A 25,716-nucleotide genomic window follows, 5' to 3' on the forward strand; every position below is an offset into this window, starting at 1 on the left:
ATGATATGACACATCAGTGTCGTAACATATGGTTACATGATCAATCCCACACTCCGAGAAGAGCGTAATTGTTATCAGGTAACAGCTAAGCGTAGAATTACGGTAGACACGTTCACCTAGCCTGTATCATCAGCAGCTATATGTTTGTCTAAAGGTTAGATGTATATACCCTGTTCTGCCAGTACCTGTTGACAATTATGGACAATTGTTCATTTCATGCAGTTACCTATACACCTGTCATTGTCATCCACTTATCTAAATAGCATATTCCCCATATAACTGTTTTCTCAAACGGGACAAATGAGATTTTAATTCCAACCTGTCCACTACTCTTGTTTGCAATGATTGCTTACTAAAAGGATCATACTTATCCGGTAAATAAGTCGTAAAATCTAAATTTCTAACCTTCTACTTTGTCAAGACTTTTTATGTCGTCCTTACCTGGTTAAATACTGTGTCCTCGTTAAAGGTGCGCATTAATGTGAAAGTCTTACCTTTGTGTTTACAACAATGCAGCAAGTTAGCTAGCCCCTTCGTTAAAGGTGAAGTTTACACCTGTTTCTGTCCATTTCACTGTCTCTATCGCTATGCCAACTCTAAAGTGAAAATCTCATTAATTTTCTCACCTGTTCATCTTCATTAATGATAAAAATGTGTATCTGGCTAAAAGTATTACTTTCCTCTCTTGACTTACCTGATATTCAGATACCTGGCTTAATTATTCTTTCTGGCTCTACCTGTCTATCTACTTTCTCAATAGAACACCTGTCAAGACTAATGATGTTTCTTACCTGATCAACAAATACAGGACAATACACCTATACAGCTATAGCTTCTTTAATTAACTTTAAGAGATACCTGTGTCAGCTTCTTCAACAAAATCCTTTTTATGCACCGTACCTTAGTTACCTGCTTTTAATGTGATTAGACCACCTGGGACAATGAATCATACCTTAATTACCCGGTAACTACACAAGATAGCGGTGTTGTTTTCTTTGAAAATAATAATAATAATAATTTGAGGTTCTTAGATACCGCTTTATCACAACCTAGTTTGTAGGTTGTCTCAAAGCGGTTCAAAAATTATTATCCGTGGTTATAGGGCCTTCGCAACCAGCCAATATCTTTTTCAACTCCCTTACGGGGGAGCATACAGCCTGTGCTGCCATTTCGGCGCTCACAGCTAGCATTCAATAATTCTAGCACTGCCCAACCACGTACTTATTTACAGCTGAGTAGACTGGAACAAGTATAGTAAAATATCTTGCTCAAATTAAAGATACAACACAATGCTGTGACGTGACTCGAACCCACAGCCCTTCAGTCACGAGCCCGGCGTCCTACCACTAGACTACCGTGCCTCCAAATAATACTTGACAACTGGAGTATTATTTTTACATACTTCAAATACCTGCTTCTGGTGATTAGATTAATTAGAACAACCATACCTTGATTACCTCATTCACCCCTACATATTTAAACTGAACTTGACCAGTCTTTGATTTGGTAAGGTTCAAATGTGGCGTAAAATTTAGGGGTGAATGGGTTAAATCCCCAAGATAAATGTGTCTGTTTCTTCAACCAAATACTTGGAAATTAAAGTATTTTTTTCTTTTTTGTTTGTACCGTACCTGAATTACCTGGTAAATCAACAAGATGGCGGTTTCTTTCTTTAAAAATAACACTTTGTAACTGGCATGTAACTTTTACGTAATCTCAAATACCTGATTCTTGTAATTTGAAAGATCTTCAAGATAACTGTGTCAATTTCTTCAGCAAAATACTTTGAAATTGGAGGTTTTATTTTACTTACCTCAAAAAACGTCTTTTTGTGGTTATGCCACCAGGGTAAATGAACTCAACCCGGGCGTCCATATTTATCTACCCCAAATTATACCTGGCAGGTGAAATCCTTTCTCTTACATGAACTGTATCTGCTCTTCATGACAATATTACACTACCTGGCTAAATTAACCCTTCTGGATAACTGTCTCTCAAACTGTCTCACCATAATACCTGTCTGATCCGTTCTCATTTACATCAAACGCCAATCAATGCCTTATCATATCTAAACTTAATAAAGGATCATTTTCAAATTTACTCAGCAGTGTACCCTGACAACCAGTTCCAGCTGATTAGAAGGTCTTACCAGTTGTCCAAGCTGATGTTTGGGATAAGATTTCGGGGTTAGTCATACTTTCTGTAGGTGATATTGTGTACATAGTCTAAATCTCCCTGGATATATAAATATTGCTATCTTCGGAACTGGCTAATCCAGACAGACCGATCCACCAATGAAACAATGGGAAATTCATAACAATGGGTCGCAGAATTCATTGCCCGGACGAGTTGAAGCGGATTGGTCAACAAACAAAGATGAAATAGACATCAATATTGTCGATGACATATTATGCAAATACACCTGTGCAAAATTCAATCAATATAAATATATTCATGGAAATACAGGTATATACTTGTACATATGAATATTTCATTTGAATATCATATATATTTATTTGTTCCAAAAATAACCCAGTAATAATACTGTATTTATCATATTACAAGGATTAACACATAATTGTATATTGAATATAATTCAGACTATCTGAATATTGGAAAATTTGGTCTCGTTAAAAACATTATGACATATTTACTGCTTGTAAAAGTGCAGTGTATATATATATCTTGAATAATTATATACAAATAAATCTTTAATTTGATCATTACAACACTTGTAATTGAAGTATAACCTTGACGTAATGCCCCTCGTTTCGTTGCTACCACCTTGCATACAGCAAACATATTTTGAGGTCCCTTTTTCTTAAGAAATCCTTTATATGTTTTCCTGAATTTATTGCCAAACCTTGTTATAACGCCAAAATTTGGCCGAATCTAAATCTGGCTGTATAACAAGGTTTTACTATATATTCAGATAAATTTTCTATTAGCATTAGAGAACAAAAGTGAAGACATTTAATATAATGTTCATTCGGAAGACTGACAACCAGGAAAAGCTAAAGTTTCTGTTCGTATTATATTTTTTCCCCCTTTTTTTTTATAATTGGTGCATGGGAAATGGTCAGTTTTTCTTGACCACCAATTGGGAAAAACATATGAAAAACATTCCTGGTATTCGCATGGAATTTGTATTCCCAATATACAGGGTTTTTGACTTATCTTAAGCAGTGCTCATATATATTTCAAACCACTTAAGCAAAATCTTAAAAAGAGCTAAAATGTCCAAACCAAATACTTGAGAATGAAATCTATATGATAAATATCTGGCCAAAAAGTGTTAGATTATCTCAAACTGCAAAATGAATTTGCCAGCCATCTGATAGCGGGGACAGCTGAGAAATAAAACTTTGGAGACATCATTTCACAGTGTTGTAATACTGGGTGATAAATGATCGCGTGATATCGTAGTTTGTACAAATTCTGAGTAGAGGAAAAGTGAACTGTGTGGAGAATTATTGTAAACAGCGAGGTTTGGGGTATCAACATATTAATGGCTTGTTTGGCCTGACCCCCCCAGACCCAATGGGACCAAGATGACCACTACAAGGGCTAACCATAGCGTTCCCTAATCCCTGTGTTGACCAGTAAGTATCCAGTAGATCTTGTCTGTGGATACACATTCCCCTTGAGCTGGCAGGGGTCGGTATTGTTAGGATTTAGCCTGGAGAATTATAAATGTGTATATTTGGGGATAACAACACTGCCCTAATCCGTGACATCTCAACAAGGATCTTGTTGGTAGGTTGTCAGCTATTCATACTCAGCAGTTCTAATAATACCAAATACAATGGCCATCTTTGGTAAATTATTTCGATGGTTTTGAATTGTACACAATTATAGAGAAAGGTTCCCACAAATTTTTGATGGCACTCAGTACGAACAGAGATGACAAATTGGTTTATGTGCAAAAAGGCTGAACATTTGATTGGTTAATCATTTCTATGGGAAAATTCTGAAGAAAGGCTAAACTCAGCCGAAAGGCTGAAGTTTTCATCTCTCTATTAATATATACTGATTTTTTCCGGTAAGAAATACATGTATTAGTTCTGCACTTTTCCTCAATACCTAACAATAATCAATGAAAATTCTAAAGAAATTGGTTTATGGGCCAAAAATTGCTGAACATTTTGTTGGTTAATCATTTCTATGGGAAAAAATAGAAGTTTTCATAATTTTTACTAAAATTCTGAACCCCCCCCCNCCCCCCATTAAAATCAGTCACAATTAAGACTTAGGTTTTCATCTCTCTGTGCATACAGCACATGTATCATGCAAATATGTTAGGATATTTTAAAGCACTTTTGAAGCTCATAGAAGACTTTTTAATATTTTTTGTATATTTATCTTCTCGTAAAATTATCGCTCTACTCTTGAGAAAGTACATTTTAAGTGTTGACCTTCAAGTATGGTTTGGTAACTACGAGGGTCAAATATATACCTTTTGATCACAAAAGGAAGGGGTCAGCATAATTGAGAAGAGTCTGACCATTGCAGGTGGGGAGACTTGAGTGGTCGTTGGTCAAATTGTACATCGGGTTGAAGCAGCACCCATAGGTATCATGTCCAATCTGAAAGGGATTTAAATGTTTCTGATATGAGACGACCGCTTTCGTCAATGACCGATGCTGTCAGGAATTTAGGCTTCCCATTGACTGACCTATGTTTGCTTGGGTGGGTCTTTTCTTTCATTTCCTTAATTACACTGAACTATTAAAGTGGTATTGAAGGAGACACGCTAGTTTGTACCCAGAAGTTCCGTAATTAGCCTGATCTGTTTTCTGCTTTCTTGCACTGTGTCAGATCCTCTTAGCCAATCATGGGGACCCCTAGGGTCAGCAACAAAAGCTGGTCAAAAGTGTTGGAGTTTCTCGGCTTGTTAAGGGCATTGGTCATTTTCCTGTTTTTTTGAATGAGTAAGCCTGAGGGAGTCAGAGAGACTCTCTCGCACATTCCACCCACTCGGCTCGGTCGTTACTAGGGTGTGCAGGACACGCAAGATAAAGGGCCGTGAATCAGATTATCACAGCCCCAATCACAACCAATTAATATGATCTAGTTTGTAAGTACTTATTTTACTTGCTGTTCCACCCGACAATGTTTTTTACCTGACAAGGTCCTACCTGGCTATGGACAATAGGGAATTGTCTTCACAGGTGGATCAAAGGGTCCAGGGACAATGACCACTTGAGCCCTAAGGGTACCACACACATAAATGTACAGCACTTTTAGGGAAAAACAACCTTGTACAAAAATAAAGATTGGATCAAGGTGTGAAGGTCATAAATCTAAGAAAAATATTGACAATATTTTGTAAATCGTTTTATTTCATTTTTCAAAAAATCAAAGGATAAAAGTTTGGCCTTGAGGTAAATGATCACCCAAAGTGTGAAGGTCATTATAATATTCTAAGGTTCTATCATAAATTGTATCAAAATGTTTTTTTACTAATCCTTTATAAGTAGTTTTCAAAGTCAAAGGACATTTTTTATGACTGCTGCAAAGTTTTGTATTTTTCCAAGGCCATAATTAAATACATATTAATTAGTATCGCCCCTTTCATAATTATTGTCTTTGTGCTAAAGGCTGAAGAAATGTTCTGGTCTGTTCATTAAGCCGTTTGTCGTAAGGCAATTAGTGATATAGACCGTGAAAATCTGATTTAGATTAAAAATCATAACGAGGGAAGTGTGTGTTTCTAATGAAGAAAGTGTGATCACCGTTCATTAAAGATTACTCAGGTAATAGATTGACAGGTGTGTGTTCCCAATTAAGAAAGTGTGACCCTTATAATTAAAAGCAGATTATTTAGGTCAACCATTTAAAGGTGGAAAATTATGAGTAACAGAAAAAGTGCTTTTTCATTAGTCAGGTATAGTATATACAGGTAGGGAGGGGCACACACATGTGGGCCGCACACTCCTCCTTATTGACATTACCCCTCTACCACATTGACCAAAATTAGCACCCAGGGTGGCTGAAAGAGTTGCTTTTTAAGATAATAAAATACAGATTGTGGCGGCTGCTGTAAAGGGGACATAACTATTGGAGACATTTCTCTGTAATACTTCTTAAAATGTCAATTTGCGAAACTGTTGAACCAGAATGGAGGCCATGTCTTAAAAAGGGAATGAGTATATATATATATAATTTCAATAAATGCCCCCTTCGCCGCTCCCTCACTCCCCCAAACAAAAAATAAATAAATAAAAGGAAGGGTGTATAAAAGGGTTGGGGCAATTATTACAGTGAATAAGGTACTTCCTATGTATACCTCCGACCAAACCATGTACATCCTCCTTGATCCAACCTCTTCCTACTTTGACCCCCTCCCCCCTTCCCTCCTCCCACACCACCAACATGCTATAGGTAGCTAGGAGTCAGTGCTATAGATGTTACAGGTGTAGGGGTGGGGGTGGCTTGATGCATGGTGTTGTAGGGAGGGAGCTTNGGGGATGGGGGTGGGGCATTAATTATGATAGGGAGGGGGAAAATAAGGGATGATGAATAAGTATCAAAGATACTAAAAGATATATACATTCCAACTTGTATCATATAAACATAGAAACACAATTAATGAAAGGAAGACCATTTCCTGACTTGTACCAAGTCCATGTCTTGCACTTATGATTACTGAGACACCAAATCGACTAACCAATTGTAAGAATCTATATTTTTATCATTACACACACTACTGTGTCCTTCTACAATCATGCATGCATTGTAAAACTATTCTAGCAGGAAGGTTGATATATAAACTTCCTATGAAAAAGGCGGGAAAAACCACCAGGACAGAAAGTACTTCAGGAAGTAAGTTTAGGTTTCACTTTTATAAAAGTGGAGTTTAATGAGAAGAATTAGTGAGATATGGGTGACACCTAGCTATCCAAAGACTTCACTAAATCTCCCAGTATGTCTTAAACTATTAAATGTCACTTGTACAAGTTTTGTAAAAAGCGAAAAAGTAAATGACACATACATTTAGGGACACCCGGAGTTAGATCTTCTCCTTAAGAAATGGCATGACAATAAACAACAGAACGCATAACCCACCCAAATGTTTTTGTGTCTGAAACACTTCAAGTCATCCAGGAGTATATCATACCTTGTTTGATAGTTCAAGACCTTCCACTTAGCAAAAAAATAAAATCCTTCACCAGGTGCACTGGTAATTGTGAATGTCTATTGGCCTACTCGGGACAATTTGGAGCTCAGCCAAATGAGAGAGGTTACATGATGCTCAAGTCCAGACGTTCTCTTATCAAAATTCTGCTCTGTTTGTTTTTACCCCGATTGTCACATAACTGCACCGCCTGGAAAACCGCAGCTCTGAATTCTGCTTTAGATACAATTACCCCCCTTTTTTTTTTAACCATATGCCATTTGTTATCACATGCTAAAGATAAGTGTGTTTATTCGGCTCTGCCAAGCAGGATCCCATCGACATGGATAAATGTTTCTCGTTGCCAATGTCCGCCACAAATAAATGTTTTTCCAACTTTATCTCCCCCAGACTCGTGTTTTTCTCTGACAAGCTGACAACGGTAATTGGTTTAATTGGCCGGTTTTATCCGTGGAAGTCAATCGGTTTATTTATACGGTTTCAACCACCATACCTGCTCAGTTTCACCTGGTATCCATGACAATGTATAATGACAGGTAAAACTGTGTCACATCACCTTGACATAAACCAATGTTGATCTTAATTTGTCTCTGAAAAAATCCAGGGAATTTATAACTGAAATGTCCACTTGAGAAATATAGTCAAATATGTTAAGCATTACAGAACGTCTACCATCATTAGCAATGTAAGTTTAAGAGAATGAATTTCAGACTTCAAAAAGGTTTATAGGCAATTAGAATTCAACAAAATGCTACACATTCCTGTAAGTTTTTCACAACATATTGAACTTCATAACTAGATTTTAAAATAATACTTTTTACCCTTTTTGATTAACCCTCCCCCTCCCACAACCCTTGGCCCAACCAAATCCAGATTATGATGCTCAGCTTGTGATATATATTTAAAACAACATCTGCCATTGACCTCCTCCACCTTAATTCATGCATGAGGGTATCAAACCGCACCAAATCTCTAGGTATTGTTCACAGCATCCCAGTGAAGTGAAATGTACACCGACCCAGATTATATTACATGTATAAGGTATAAAATTGCACCAAAGCTTAATAAAATTCAATTTTATCAAAACAGCACCCAACTGAAACTATAAATCTACACTGACCCTGGATATAAGGTATATAAAACTGCACAAAATCTCTATAAAATTTTAGTTTTTAAACCAACACCCAAATATAAAAAGGTATACAACTATACAAAATCTCTATAAAGTTTCATTTTTCAAAGCAGCACCCCTATAATAGTCTTTTGTCCCTCTGATAAAGGGAGATATGGATAGGGTGGTGGTGGTGGGGGGAGGGGGATGTTAAAAGGAGGAGGATAATAGTACAGGAAACATCATTGGTCATAACTTTAATACGTAGTGGGGAGTAGCCTAAGGTGTTTGTGTTGGAAAGAGTCTAAATAGAAAACACCATTCACCATCTGGCTACTCTGTGCATACAAGGAAGTGGGTGTTGAATACAAGAGCCCATGGCCAGAGGGAACGATGGGAAGGGAGGGAAAACACACTCTAACATCAAATAGGTATATGACCAATCAACCCCACAAGACGGAAGGATCATACTAAAACTCCCACTATAGGGGGGACTGGATAAGATTATAACGGCAGTTAAGAAGAAATATGTAATCCGCAACTAAAACTCAGGATAATATAAGTGTACCACCTTTCCTCAAACCTTTCAACACCCACATACTCTAATCGGTAATCAGCTTACCAAAATATATGGTGGCTGTCTCGAACATGTACGGGTAGAGCAGATCTTAAAATTAAGATTACAGAAAATATTAAGTATGTATGCCTTTTGCAGGTCATGGGGGTATGAATGGCACTAAATTTCATAAATAGTGCATGGGTATAAAAATGTTTTAAATGACAATGACGGATCAAGTGAAATTCATGACAGGTGAAGCGTTCATTAGTGTCTATCAAAATTAGTACACCTTTTTTAAAGATTTTGTCAGATTAGGGAATGTCCATACTTTATAAAGTGACCTGAAATATTAACTGATTAACATGTAATATTATCATAATCTTTGTTCACTAATTGACCATCTTTATAAGATGATCAAAATTTCCTGATTAATACGCAATATTATCATAATCTTTGTTTACTATTGACAGTCTTTGTAAGGGGATCAAAATGTCCTGATTTATACATAATATTATGATAATCTTTGCTGACATATATCATTAACAGATTAATTAGAAATCAACACTTGCTACTATTAGTAGCATAAAACGACTAGTTTATGTAAATCATAATTACTTATATCAATAATTATGTAACGAATATGGTTTAGTGTCAACACTTGACAGGCATTTTCAAACGAAATGATAGCAGCTTAAGGATATTTGTAAACATACACTTATGGTGGCATATCTTGTTGATCCTATCCCTAATTTTAAAACTTCAACTATAATGACAACCTCTTAATACATTATCAATATATATACCCAGTGGGTGTGTAAATTATTAGTCTTTTTTGTTTTGTTTTACAGCGAAATAAAGCCTGCTTCCTCTTGAAACAAAAAAAACGTGTTTCATTTTTCTAAAATGAAGGAAAAATGAGAAATATCTTTCCAATTTCAATAAAAATATTGCAATATTTTCCCAATTTATGTAGAAACAGGCTGTTGTAAAATTTAGGTTGAAATCACGCACCAGTTATTGAAACATAAAATGGTTCCTTAATTTTGTAAATGACAGTCAAACTTTTACTCAAAGACCATCTTAAAGATGTCCATAAAGGCTAATCTTATTGCAGGTCTCTTAGAACAGGTCATTTAATGTAACATGGAAATAATTGTGACTGAGGTTTCAAAGTGACCCTAATAACACATGTTGTCTCCACAATATAGAAGGTGGCTTCTTTAAACAGGTCCTTTTTTTAAGAAAATAATTCATATTGTGATTTGGATTTTTACAAGTAGTCTTCTCTTAACACAAGTGGCCTCTTAACAGAGGTGGTCTTTCAAGCAGGTATACCAGCAGCTATAAAGAGGTAAATCTAGATATGTGTAATTAGTAAATTGATTGGGTGACTCTAGCAACAATTAATGTAGCTTTCAAAACCAGCTCCACACTATTACAAAGCTCTGAAAAATCAAGATGTTGGATTTTTTTACTTTCCAACAATGATATAAACAAAACATCTTTTATTCCCAAAATTCACATATTGAATGGATCAAATGATTTTTTCTTTCGTAAATGTACAGGAAATTTCTTCTGGTGTATAATTTTTTGTGCTGTTCATCTAAAAATGTGGGCTAACTTCTATTTGCTTGTAAAGCTGATGTTCGTGTTGGTACCACAAGGTCATACTTCAGGGTCAAATGTCAATATACGGACGACCTCTTTATTGAAGGCACAACAGGGTTGCTTCTATAATGTTTTAAATGTGGTCGAAAGTTCACCTCAGTCAAAGATACCGCGGGCTTAAAACCGGCCTCTAGACGTCAGTAAGGGATATAATAACCATTTTATGCATCGAAAATATTTTTCTTGTACAAAACATCACTTCTTAAGCCATATGTTTAAAATCACAGTTCGCCTCTGTTCATCCAGAAAATTACCTGTGTCAATATTGGTTCTGATAATGCAAACATTTGCCAGGCCCTTAAATAGCTTATTACATATTTTGTTATGAAAGAAAAACAAATCGGAAAATTTCATTTACATTTTATGGAGAATGTCTGTTTATAACTGTCCTCCTGGGCATAATAATAATATTGGTGTTTGGCGTCTCTATCGCTTTCCGACTGTCGACTTCTGTAAATGGAGTTAATAGGTTAACCTCCACTTTGAACGTTGCATAAAGCAACAGTCACACTTCGCCACTAATACTTTTATGATCTGTCAAAACTTCCGGCAATCAGGTTAAAATAAAATCAATTTAGCCTTTTCTTTCCTAATAGCTGGCTGCCATTTAGCTAAACCGATTTTCTAACGACAAGTCACATACATTATCTATACCTGTAACCTAAGGCACTCACCTGCGGTATACCTATCAGTAACTCGCCAGGTAAAATGGCCATACCTGGTGTTAAAACGAAAGGTGTCATTTTACACGAAATTACTTTTGGGGTTAGAGAAAATCACTTTCGGCATTATATGGACAATTCTTTCCTCTAATGAGGTGAATTCCTTTTATGTATGTTTTAGCGTAAGGAGACATTTAATAAATGGACACTAGCTAAACATTTTCACTCCAACAGCGAACTTTAAATGATTCTCAGCATGTTTGAACCAGTATAAATAAGTAGACTCTCTTGGTACGCCATTATGCCTACCGATTCACAGAGAGGCTCCCTGCATGCGTGGTCTTCCCATCCTTTAAAATTTTATACGAAAAATTCTGTATCATAACTCGGGAAGCTGGTGTAGCTAGCTTCTGTTTAATTCAGTAAATTATAAACAGAATTGTAGACACATACATTCTAAGCTTACATGCCTGGTCGCCTGCAAACATAGAAATACAAGTTTCTAAATCTTGATATATCACAGAATTTCTTTCTCAAGATGAAGTAGCAAATTTCAAGGTTGAATTACTCAAGCAGAGGTTGAAATAAAACTCCCTCCATCATTTGTAATCTCATCTCCACATCCCGAGTAACGAACTAGACATTTTGCTTCTGTAGTTGTTATTTATTTGAATGATATTTTTAAATCGTTTTTTTATTTGATGAAACGTCAGATTACTGCGTGTAGGATTTGTAGATGTTTAAAATGAGTCGAGTTAAGTTTGTCCCTTGAATGTGTCTTGACAATTTGAATCCCACTGAACATCAGTGCCAACATCTTCAATTGCTAGTTAGCTTTTTTGATTATTTTTTCCCCAGAAGATTATACATATAATGGTTATAAAATTACAAGAAATTGACAAAAAAGGGAAAGTTAAAAAGTCCTTACTTTCCAACATAAATACCTGAAATATATACAACAAATTTTCTTTAAAAAAGATAGACATATTTCTGTTTTAAAACCTTTTTTAAGCATTGATGAAGCATCTCTTGTAGCTGTTAGAGCCATTTGCGATACACATTGATGGGTCGTTACAGATTCAAAGCGATATATGTGTAAAGATTTCGCAGGAAAAGATCTTGTTTATAGCCGACAAAATGTAACAAAGTGCTACATCAATATACAGAATATATACTTATCTGATTTTGAAACTTTTTTTTTAAAACTTAGATTTTATTAGATTTTTGTTAAAATCAAATAAATCTGTTTGATCACAATTCTATAAGGAACTTAAATATAAATCCATTTAATGCATTTTTCAGTTTCTGTGAAAAATTAGGTAGTTGGTTGAATCTTGTAGCCGGAAATGAAGTCAAACCAGAGGGCCTGTATCTTTCACCTGGATATCTAAGCAATCATGGCAAAATATTCTCAAAATGAGATCCAAGGGAATATGCCAGACCCCAATGCCAATTCTTGTAGCATATCTGTATTAGATTTTTCATGCCCAGCAATTTTACATATGGTTATGGGGTGGGAATCTCAACTGTTTCCAAGCTGTGACTCAGAAACTAGATCCCTAGGGTTTTGGCTAGACCCCAGGATCAATTCTAATAACATAACTGCATTTGTCTCTTTTTGCCCAGCATATTTATATATAATCTTGGGGTGGGGATCTCAACCCTTTCAAAGTTATGACCCAGGGGTTAAGTCTGCAAGGGTGGGGCAGACCCTGGAGTCAATTCTAATATCATGACTGCATTCGTCTCTTCATGCCATGCAACAATTGTATATATAGTTTTGGGGTGGGGATCTTAACCATTTTGAGGTTAAGTATCCACGAGTGGGGTAGTCCCCAAGGCCATCCTGGAAGCATATGTGCATTCATCTCTTTATACTCAGGAATTGTATATATGGTTATAGGGTGGTGATCTCAACTGTTTCCAAGCTGTGGGTTCGGTCAGACCCCAGGGTCTATTCTAACATCATGAATGCATTCGTCTCTTTATGCCCAGCATTTGTATATATAGTTTTGGGGTGGGGATCTCAATCGTTTTAAAGTCATGGCCCAGGGACTATGTCTCCAAGGGTGGGGCCAGACCCTAGGGCCATCCTGGAAGCAAATGTGCATTCTTCTCTATATGCTCAGCAATTGTATACATGGTTATATGGTGGGGATCTCAACCATTTCCAAGTAATAAAACTTATTTTGGCCCCCACCCCTTAGCCCGAGGTGGTGGTGGGTGGTTGGGGTGGGAGGTCAGTCCCACTATTTGTACAATTTTGAATCCCTGCCTCCCATGAATGCTTCTGACCAAATATGATCGATATCCATGGCATAGTTCTACAGAAGAAGTCGTTAATAGCAATATAGCCAAATTGCCCCCTTTTGGCCCCGCCATTAGCCCCCTGGGGGTCAGCCCCACCAATTGTACAATTTTGAATCTCCACCACCTAGGGATGCTTCCAGTCAAATATGGTTGATATCCATCTCTTAGTTCCAGAGAAGATGTCGCTTAAAGCAATATAGCCAAATAACCCTTTTTGGCCCTGCCCCTCAGCCCCCTGGGGGGTCAGCCCCACCATTTTACTGTTTTAAATCCCTGCCTCCCATAAATGCTTTTGATTAAATATAATTGATATCCAGTACATAGTTCTACAGAAGAAGTCGTTTGTAGCAATATAGCCAAATTGCCCCCTTTTGGCCCCGCCTCTCAGCCCCCTGGGGGGTCAGCCCCACCATTTGTACACTTCTGAATCCCCACCACCTAGGGATGCTTCCAGTCAAATTTAGTTAAATTCAAAACAGTGGTTAAGAAGAAGTCGTTTAAAGAAATTGTTGACGGACGGACGACGGAAGGACGACGGACGCCACGGTATGGCATAAGCTCACCTTGGTGAGCTTATAAAAAAGGAGATTTTACAAGAAACAGGGTTTTCATGGAAACACCCCTCCAACCCCCAGTCCATTTTTTAAAGAAATAAAATGCAGAATAGGAAGTATTTTGTTCAGATATTTCTGTAGAGTTTTAAGAAATGTCAATTATTAATAAATTCAGAATGCCAATCAATAATTCACTTAAGAATTTTTTTCTTGTAACATGTAACAGTAATTTAATCATTTTCCCCTTATGAAGATATTTTCCAAATCTAATTGAAATACAAAGAAATTGATTTAAAAAAATGAAATAGTTACAATTATTCATTCTTATTATGGCAATAAACATCATAATGTTTATGAAATATTTAAAGCAATCAATAAATGAACTATATAAGGGGAGATAATCAGATTATCTCCCATTGAAAATGTATAAATATACTGAAAAATCTCTGAATAAATTAACTTAAATTAATATTTTTGCGTGTTAAATTACCTGCTAGAGGACACAAAAAAATACATGTTTACTTAATTTACCTGAATTTTTTTGCAGTGATATTTAATTAAATTTTAAATTGTTGCTCACAGATTTTTTTAACTCATTGGTTTGAACAGCACTAAAGAGCACGTTTATCAGGAAAACAAAGTTAAAGCCTATTTGACATTCATTACGTTATAAATAAACATCAGGTGCTGTCCATACATATAAATCGTAAAGGCATGCATATCAACTGCAATAATTAAGTACATAGGATTAGAAATTGAAAAACAAGGCTTAATAAAAAATCAAACGTCTTTGAAATGAAAGTGAAATGCAGTTCAATTACTTTGATATCGTACAAGTAAGATAAGCTGATGCCAGTTTATCAAATACAAATTAAAGTAAATCGCCTCATATCAGATAAACCACAAATCAAAATTAAGCCTGGGTTCTCCTTAGGCACTTTTTGCATTGCTACAACCACCTGATGTAGATTTCAGTCCTATGGACGTTAATCTAAAACCACCCCCTAATCTCCAGACACACAAGGATAATGTAATCAAATCCTTATTTTAATCTCAAAATTCAAATACAGATTTACTGTGATCGTTTAAAATTAAGTAGCTCTTACAATTGGTTTGAGTATTTGAATGATAAGAACCAGTACTGCTTCAGATTCCTAGCTTAATTTGGTCGAAATACTCAGCCTTATTGAATTAAGTCTACAGGTGTGGAGGTAATAATATATATTAACAATAACTAATTAATGAGGAAACACTTTTACAGAGTTTTGTAGAAAACAAGTTTGCTTACTCAAGTACCAATTAATTAACTCATTCACCCCTACATATTTGATCTGGAATTGCCCAGTCTTTGATTTGGAACGGTTCAAATGTGACTTTAGGGGTGAGTGGGTTTAACAATGATTTAGATCACTTTTCCCTTCTGAAAATATCAAGTAACATAACAATGGAAAATGCAATGTTTTTATCGAAACCTGTTAATTTTGAGAAATTTCTTGCCTTATGAACATTCTTCAAGTTTAACATAAATATTATATTTCCAAAAAAAGCTGAGATTTTAAACTATACTAAATTGATTTTTTATGAAAAAATGTGATGAATCTTTTAAAAATTCAGTTTATCGTAAAGTATGAAAAATAATGTCCACCATTTAAAAAGCTCCTCAATGTAATTGAAGACGCTTGTGGAGTTAGTCCCAGCCTGGACTCCCATCGCGACTTTACAAATTTCTTTTAATTTTTAAAAAAACACTATTTCTTTTCTTGAGTTTAATGAAAAAAGGTATCAATAATTTGAACCCATTATAATCCAAAACTATTGTGAATATTTAGTAATTTTCCATCAAATGACCAAGCAAGCTATAGAACTCTATGCTACATTTTAAAAGCAGGATTTGGTTAACTGATGAAAATAACTACAGAAAAAAATTCAAAAACTCACCTAAAATGCTTTCTTCTTTCAAGCTGTGCTGTATGTTTAATACGGAACCTGATGAATTAAAGTTAAAGTTCAATATATTTCGAAAATACACAACAACCTCTGCAGCAAGTTTTAAGTCCTACAGGTAAAAACGTAAACTGCGTTCTGTCAACACGGGTATCTTATAACCAAAGAAACTTGACATGGGTAGCCAAGCCGAAACCGTCCAATGACGGAGTACCGCTTTATCTTCCTGAATCAAGGTTCAAAGTCGTTATAACCAAAAGATAGACATCAGCTTTCTCCCCCCGAATCTGTGTAACATTCCCACAAACTCAAACTTGTATCCGACACTTCAAAACAGTATATTATTCACTGAATTCAGTACAGAAAGAATTTTCAGATTTTGTTGAAATAGTGTTTTTGTCCCGGATAGGACATTTGCAAAATAAGCTCATTTCATATTGTACAGACTATCATATCATAGTCACACCTTTGAAATTATGAAAATAAAATTGATAGGTAAACAGTTTCCTATAACAGGGTGGCCGCTATAGTTTGGAGAATAAGGTAACCAGATACGTGATCCCCTCCCCCTTTCACGGCCATATCTGGACAGCATTGTTCGTCCCGAACAATCGCCCACTCCATAAAAATCACTTTTCACCAATCTTAAGTAGATACCATCTATATAAACGATATGAAAAATGAAAACGATGCCAGCGTACCTTGGCGATGATATTAAGAGGCTACCTGATACCTATATTCTGTACATCCCTCGATTGCGGCCCATTGTCCGTCAAACTAAATCCGTTTCACAAGGCAGACAATATTCGAGGATATTTAATGATTGTCATGAAGGACCCATTATGGTCTTTTGGCATCCGAGTAGATTTTCCGAATCGATTGTCTGCTGTTTTATCTCTGCCCTGTACTATGATCAAGCATAATGTCGGATATATCGAGCCCTGATGATTCTATATAAATTGGTGCCTGTTGTGATTTGGAACCAGTGAGATAGAAGTCACGTCTTTCTAATAAGATCCGTCTAAACAAGCCGTAACGGTGTATCTTCAGATCATTTATAATGTGTGTCTGAGCTCATTGTCTTCTGTCTTCCGAAATTCATGCTCGATAAAGCCAACACAATCACATGTTAATATTTCCAATTTCAAGGGGGTTGCATCGTTTTGTATTTAAAACGACGGACAGATACGAAGGCAAAGATACATTTGTGTGACGGTCAACTGTTAACCTGTCTGGCTATTGTCTTCCTTAAACACCCTTATTGTGTGATCTTGTCAAAACTAAATACGTACCATTTAATTCGAGTTGGGTTACGAACACAATATCCCTGTTACAACACAGTATCGTGTATTGTTCGCGATCCGTTTGGCAGGGTAGCACTGATTCCGACAACCGATTACACCATTGTTCTGTGAATTATTTGATGGTCGACGATTTTAACATTTCATTAGATTTTAATCCTTGATTGTTTAGCGTTGTTGGTCCCGAAATCATTTGATAGTTCACGATTTTACATTTCATTAGATTTTAATTCTTGTTATTTTAATAACATGGACACACTGACTTTAACCAAGCTGATTGAATTTCTGAATTTAATTGGGTGTTTTTAACTTAATACCTTACACACCTGCAGCGCTAACGATTCATGATGCCTCCAGTTGATTATAAGCATATATATACAAACAAACAAAACAATAGGATATCATCAAGAACCGGTGGATGTGACCTAACAGATAATGTGTCTGTGGATTTCTGGTGGCGTGTTGACATTCCCACGCATTACACATACTGCACACCACATAAACACATGATATTTTGTTTTATAGTTTTGCAAATTTTATAATAGTACTTGGACAAGATTTAAAGTTGTAAACTAGCTGTCACATGCATGTCCTTGAAATTGACACCAAATCACATGCAAATATATATGTATACACCTAAATGTGTATATATCTATATTTTTATAAATATAATACATGTAGTTGCATAATGCCCTGGTTTTTTTTAAATTTAACATCACGATGTCAATAAACTTTACATATGTTGTCTACATCAGCGTCATGTGAACAAAATCACGTGTATAAACATGCTACAGTCAGGTGTATGTATATAAGCTGTTGTTAACCCATTTGTTTCAAAATATACAACAAGACATGTGTGATCTAGCTGTAATCTTCTCTTGAAAAACATTCACACGATTTTGTGTAAGTAAGGATAACTCTGATCAAAATGTTACTCAAATCCATAAATTAGTACCAGTTATCACCTTCAGAAGGCCCACTTTTATTATTTTGAATTTGTTTACCTTCATTAAAAAACAAAATTTGGAGTCTGTGACCGAACATTGATATGCCATGTGACCTATGTTATAAACATCTGTTGTTATGACGAGTTTATGTGCTATATCTAACCCATGCATAGAGCATAGAAATATATAAGATATACAAGTATAGATTATATTATTTACATATATTCTACACCTGCACCACAGCCTGAAGCTGTGCATCAATATTACAATATTACATTACAGTTTGTTTGTTTGTGTTTTACGTCCTATTAACAGCTATGGTCATTTAAGGACATGCCAGGTTTTGATAGTGGAGGAAAGCCAGAGTTCCCAGAGAAAACAAGAGGCCCAATGGGCCTGCATCGCTCACCTGGTATTAATCTCACACTTGTAATCGTAAAAGTGGACTAAAAGTAACAGCTACAGGCAGAATATCAGTGTTTGATTCATAAGAACCTATTAAAAGATTTAAACATATGACGCCTGTGACCTTGAATGTCGAACAAGGACATTCTGTTGAAAAACCTTGAAAGTAGGTCAAGGTAATTCATTTGAACAAACTTGGTAGCCCTTCACCCCAGCATGCTACAGGCCCAATATCAGTACCCTGGGGCTTTTGTTTATTGAGAAGAAGTTGTTTGAAGATTTAAAGACATCTGACCCAAGTGACCTTGAAACTGGGTCAAGGTCATTCATTTGAACAAACTTGGTAGCCCTTCATCCCAGCATGCTACAGGCCCAATATCAGTACCCTGGGCCTTTTGGTTATTGAGAAGTCGTTTGAAAATTTTAACATATGTGACCCCTGTGACCTTGAATATGGGGGAAGGTCATTCATTTGAACAAACTTGGTAGTCCTTCATCCCGGTATGCTACAGGCCCAATATCAGTACCTTGGGCCTTTTGGTTATTGAGAAAAAGTTGTTTAAAGTAAAAAGTTGACGATGACGGACACTACACCATGGCATAAGCTCACTTGCCCTTCGGGTAGGTGAGGTAAAAACACTGACTGACGGCCAGTACCTGGAGACTGCCCCACGTATGTCTTGGACCTGTTACAGTCAAAACTAAAACTCGGAAAGTTGCATTCAGAAAAGTTCATTTGCTTTCTTAATTTGATACTTTAAAACTTAATTGAAATATTTATGCTTTCATATGTTCTTTCCTGGTTTTAAGAAAACAAGAGATTTTGTTTCTTATAAATTGCCACATATGGACATGACATGCAAATGCTTGTTATTCTCCCAGTTAGAGAGAGTCCTCATTTAGCTTAAAATAAACCAGCATAGCACCAACAGTCCTGGGTTTAACTACTTCCAATTTCTGAAAAACCGTTATATTGCACATAGGAACCTGTCTTATCAAACACCCTAGTATTCTGACATTCTTTATAATCAGACATATATACAGTGCTGTAATCCTTAATGAAAATCACCGATTACAACCTCTGTATTCAGACATCCTCTATGTCGTTTGTTTCAGTGTCGGATTAGGTTTAAATCTGACTTATTTTGTTGTGTTTCATAAGTTGTCAGATTAGACGGTGCCATTGAGTAATATATAATGAATACACAGTTATTGTACCCTATAGTGTCACACAGAGACTTTCATTGGAGTTTTATATGAACATCATATCTGAATAAATTGATGCTGTAAGACCACAAAGATGTTGATTCAAATTAAAAAGATTCATATGAATATTTTAATTGAATAAAGTGGTGCTACACAACACCATCTCAGCTAGCTGTCACAGGCCCTCAAAGCATCATCCTGACATTCTATTAACCCAGACATACCTGTAGCCAGGTGAGGTAACGAGAAAATGGAGGAGACAGGTACCTGTCAGGATCTCAGTGACACAGTAGGTGACAATTGTGGTAACACAGGAGGTAGTCCGACTTAAAAAGGTGCACGATTCTCGCTAAATAAGCCTGATTTCTATCCTCGTCAACATGTAGGGATGGGGTGAACTCGGTTGATTGACATATAGCGACTCTCTATCACAGCCAAATCACTGGGCTATCCTCTCGCTTCATGTAATTGAAGAGAAAACAAACAATTTTGGGTTTATTTGTACTCTTCCTGTAGACAGTGGGCTGGGGTACAGACAGAGGAAGCGGAGGACAACACAGTCTCCGTAGCAGTGGGTGACAGAGCGTACCAGGAGCGGTGATCAATCTTGGTCAGTTTCACGTTTAAACTATCATAGGCTAAGAACACAGAACGTAACAGGGGCGTCCTTGGTTTACTGACAAGGTCAACGCTGCTTACTCAATAGGGCGTTCTGGGTTTGCTGACAACTGCCATCAATGCTCACAACTTCAACAGTGTAGCTATCACCAAGACAACAGCATTACTTCAATAGAAACAATTCAGAATTCAAACCATGAGGTAAGGATGAAAATCTCACTTAATACATTGTCTGAGGGTCATCGCATTTAGGACAATACACCATGGCATCACCATCAAAAACACCATCATTTCAATAATCAACAGGGCTACATCATAAGTTAACCCTTTCACCATAGAGACAACATATGATCATCAGCCTGATAACAAGACAGCAAGGAAGCACCATGGGAACATCCTACAGGAATAGTTCAGACAACCCCAAATGGCAACATTGTGGAGACCACCAGACACAATATGAGTGCAGAACATTCATCATCAATATAACACAATCTGCAAACTCAGTGGTGGCATAACCAAAGAAACATAAGAATATATTTTGAAATACTAACGAAAACCCCCAAACAATTTACGATAAATGCTCCTGACACAGGACTGGTTTTGGATTGTTCCCTTGTATAGTGCACAGCCCTTTCTTGATATTAACTTTTTTTCCTGAAATAGCGCGTACTATACGCAAATATTTACGGTAACTATAATGATCATCGTAACAGTACACCATGACCATCACCAAGGAGAAAATGTAACAAAAAAAGACGGAATTCTCTGCAGGTTCAGCGAAAGAGTAGCTAGGGCCTGCTGTATCTCACTACACGTTGTAAGAGGCGACTAATGAGAGGCCCATGCAGATTTTGGGTTTTCTCCTGTGTCTCCTGTGTCCTGTGTCTCCTGTGTCCTTTGTCTCCTGTGTCCCCTGTGTCCTGTGTCTGCTGTCTCCTGTGTCTCCTGTGTCTGCTGTCTCCTGTGTCCTGTGTCTCAAGTGTCCTGTGTCTCCTGTGTCTGCTGTCTCCTGTGTCTCCTGTGTCTGATGTCTCCTGTCTCCTGTTTCTCCTGTGTCTCCTGTGTCCTGTGTCTGCTGTCTACTTTGTCTCCTGTGTCCTGTGTCTCCTGTGTCTCCTGCTAATGTGACATTGGAGAAGCCATAAATTGATCTGCTGCCCCCATTGCAACAGTTGGTATTTTCCTATTTCCCCTATACTTTCTAACAATCTGTTTGTTTTCTGGTACCTTCCTTGGTAATGCTTTGCTTTTGGTCTTAATGTTTAAGTTCACTCAAGTGAGGAAGGCAGTAAGTTCTGTCCCCCAAGTGAGGAAGGCGATAAGTTCTGTCCCCCAAGTGAGGAAGGCGATAAGTTCTGTCCCCCAAGAGAGGACATACCAAAGTCCTTAAAAACGGTAGTTGTAATTTCCTGCTTAACATTCAGCGTTTGGGTAATGGCAACAACTGGTTCACCCGTTGTCAGTATAATGTGACCGGGTGTTATGCTGTTCTTGGTGCCTTTGGCATGGTATTTCGGTGAGATAGAACTATAAAGTCGGCATCTGATCAGCGCTTTCTGAAGGAGGCAAATACACCAACATACTCTGCCTCCATTACATGTACACACATGCATGTATATGTTACACACACATGGAGGCATGTCCTTAAATGGCCTTGGCCGTTCATAAGACGTTAAACAAACACCAATCACCATGGAAACATAACAACAGAAATCAGTGTATCCATAACCATTGGATTTTTGACCTTTGATACTTATTCAATCAAAGGAAGGTATTGAAACAAGAAGACAAATCAAAGACATACAGCATCAACTTATACAAATATTACCTATCAACATATACTTACATGACATTTTAATTGTTTTTAGATGTGATAAATTAACTAATACCTAACAAATCCGTTACAAATGAGTTTTACAGAATTTGTTCCCATATTATATTTCAAAACAATCCAATAATTTCTGGGTGAATTAATTATGCATGCTTTCACAATACTGACAATATCCTCCAGAATTTCAATTAACTGTGACATTTATCAGCTATAATCCAGATGAAGGTCATATCAAAATCTCCAATAATGAAATTCAATTTTTAAAATCCAACTGTCAGTTTTTAAATCCAATTACAATAAAAATCTGAGGCCTCCTATATTACATTAATGATCACAAAAATAGCGAAACTTATCTACGATAATATTTAATTAACCATTTTGAAATTAAATGATTTTGAAATTTCTGTTTATGTTTCAGAAATACCAAACCACGGAGAACTGGATGCGTATTTCTGCAATTTTTTTTATATATTAATCATCAAAGCATGTCCTTAATTGGTTGATATTGATCTGGTGACCTTCACCAGATTTAAAGGACAAACTGACTGCCAGTGTGAACCCAGTTAAATGAGTGCTTCTACTTAATTAGTTTCAAGTCCAGATTTAATTCAAAGATATTTATTTGCAGATTTAATTCAAATACAAACAAGAGGCCCAAAAGGGCCTGTATCGCTCACCTGAGTATTTAAGTAGTCATAGCAAATATCCTCATTAAATTTTATATTGTACTACAAATTGATCACTTGCAAACTTTGTCGGCTCCATCTGTTGAAACTACCAGATTTTATGCTTTTTGGCCATCGTTCTTCTTCAAAAGTTGTTTGACATATTTTTCCCCTGTGACCTTGTAAGTATGTCAATTCATTTTCCTTCTCAAACTTTTAGAGCTCTATCGCAAGAAGCTACCAGACAAATCTTATGAATCCATTCCTTTTGGTTCTTCAGAACAAATCATTTGAAATGTTATTGACCTCTGTGACATTTAAAATAGGTTGAGGTCATTTTAATTTGCAAACTTTGGTGAGCTCTATCCCACTAGATGCCACTAGCCAAATATTATAATTTTATGCCTTTTTGATTTTTCAGAAGTCGCTTGATGTTTTTGACATATTTGTCACCTGTGACCTTGAAGAAGGTCCAAGTCATTCTCAAACTTTGTTGGGCTATATCTCAGGAAGCCACAAGGCAAATACAAAGGTTCTACACCTTTTAGTTCTTCAGAAGAAGTTGTTTAAGGAGTTTGGCATATTTGACCCCTGTGACCTTGACATAAGGTCAAGGTCATTTTCATTCTCAAACTTTGTTGGGCTCTATCCATGGAAGCCACCAGCCAAATATAAAGATTTTATACCTTTTGGTTCTTCAGAAGAAGTCATTTAAAGAGTTTGACATATTTGACCCCTGTGACCTTTAAAGGAGGTCAAGGTCGTTTTCATTCTCAAACTTTGTCTGGCTCTATTCCAGGAAGCCACCAGCCAAATATAATATTATATACCTTTTGGTTCTTCAGAAGAAGTCGTTTAAAGAGTTTGGCATATTTGACCGCTGTGACCTTGACAGGTCAAGGTCATTTTCATTCTCAAACTTGGTGGGCTCTATCCCAGGAATCCACCAGCCAAATATAAAGATTATATACCTTTTAGTTCTTCAGAAGAAGTCATTTAAAGCGTTTGACATATTTGACCCCTGTGACCTTGAAAGTAGGTCAAGGTCATTTTCATTCACAAACTTTGTTGGGCTCCTACCAAGGAAGTTTTTAGTCAAATATTAAGGCTCTAGGCCTGTCCGTTCTTCAGAAGAAGTTGTTTAAAGGAAAAATTGACGGACGACGATGGACGGACGAACACCGCACCATGACATAAGGGCAAGTGAGCTAAAATGGATCTTTTTTGCTAGATCCAATACCAAATGGCTGATTTTATATTTTGATCATTAATGAGCAAGAAAAAGAATTCTTGGACATGTTTCAACCTTCAAAAATGTTTAAAACAGATTGTGACATTTAATCGATTTTAGCTTCTTAATTTGTTCAACTTCATACTTTTTGGGGGATTATTTTTGGAAAGAATGATATTTCTATAAAACAGCTAAAATAAAATCACGGATTTCCTATGGGACGAGGTTGTTAAAGAGAGAGAATCCTTGCAGATTTCTCAACAACCATATAGGTGCAAAATCTATCCAAGTAACCAATTCATCGTAAGAAAGCTACATTTGTTTACGACAGAAACAAGTTTACAGCCGCCATAATTATAGCCTACTCAAACAAACCCTGCCTTTTCACCGTTCACACAGAAACCTCATTGAGTTGCGGCCATCCAGACAAATAAAGCCTACTTTAGATTCATACTCAAAGAAAATCCCATCATTCTGTTTGTCGAATTGCAGCCATTATATTGTCATTTTACTTCCTGTAGAACTATTTAGACAGAAGTTGTTAATTCCGACGGTCATTTTCTTGGTGATTTTTCATCGGGAAATCATTAGAGATACAATGTACAGACTAGACGCCCAATCACAGCTTAATATAAACTGGCCATTAGATGTCATAACTCCTGTTACGGTAAGCACTCAGGTCAATATCACGCTTAAAGTCAGCGAAAGGTGAATGTGAGGACCTGATCAGACAAACTCTTAAATCCATCCTTACAGCTTCCCAACTTCCTGTCGAAATATCGTTAAAGGTGTCAGGCGTCTGGTGTTGCTTGCATATACAAACCTCTCCAAAAAGAACACTTACTAATTACATTATTATTACTTACAGTGTCAAGTGCTGCCCTCTATAAACCTCTCCATAATGAACTCTTACAGACCGTCATTATTACATACAGTCAACATGTCTGGTGCTGCCCTCTATAAACCTCTCTATAATGAACTCTTACAGACTGTGTCATTATTACATACAGTCAACATGTCAGGTGCTGCCCTCTATAAACCTCTCCATAATGAACTCTTACAGACTGTCATTATTACATACAGTCAACATGTCAGGTGCTGCCCTTTATAAACCTCTCCATAATGAACTCTTACAGACTGTGTCATTATAACTTACAGTCAACATGTCAGGTGCTGCCCTCTATAAACCTCTCCATAATGAACTCTTACAGACTGTGTCATTTTTATTTACTGTCAACACGTCAGGTGCTGCACAATTACATAAGCCATTAGGCATTCAGTAATTGTGAGCTTAAGGAACCCAGTCCCATTACCAACAAAACAGTGGAAAATTCCATGCAGTTATTGTTACATTTTGTATTTAGAGTAATCTCCTGTTGATTTAATTAGGGCTGTTCTTCTCCCCCTACTTTTGTGGAGTCTGTATCTTTTGATTGGTAGAAGATAGGTTTATACTGTTTTGAGTATGTTGTAGGCCAAGGTCTGAAGATGTTACAGGAACACTTTTAAGTAGGTCAAAAATCCAATATGGCCACCATGACGTCATATGTTAAAATCTTTGAAACT

At 36.6% G+C, this 25,716-nt stretch overlaps 1 protein-coding gene across 6 annotated transcripts in view; it reads right to left on the bottom strand.

Annotated features, from left to right (window-relative positions):
* LOC110440341 (protocadherin-9-like) overlaps positions 1 to 25,716 on the bottom strand; it is a 73,361-nt gene that overhangs the window by 19,283 nt on the left and 28,362 nt on the right. For 3 of the 6 annotated variants that reach the window (XM_021483353.1, XM_021483356.1, XM_021483355.1), the window contains one exon: positions 15,941 to 15,988. The exons of 1 other annotated variant lie outside the window; for it this stretch is intronic. The gene's annotated coding sequence lies outside the window, so the exon portion shown is untranslated. Of the gene's footprint in view, positions 1 to 15,940; positions 16,110 to 16,647; positions 16,722 to 25,716 lie in introns of those variants that run through there. 2 more of the 6 variants (XM_021483358.1, XM_021483354.1) reach the window with 2 other exon arrangements.

Source organism: Mizuhopecten yessoensis, unplaced genomic scaffold, assembly GCF_002113885.1.
Source record: "Mizuhopecten yessoensis strain PY_sf001 unplaced genomic scaffold, ASM211388v2 scaffold11179, whole genome shotgun sequence".
Taxonomy (NCBI): domain Eukaryota; kingdom Metazoa; phylum Mollusca; class Bivalvia; order Pectinida; family Pectinidae; genus Mizuhopecten; species Mizuhopecten yessoensis.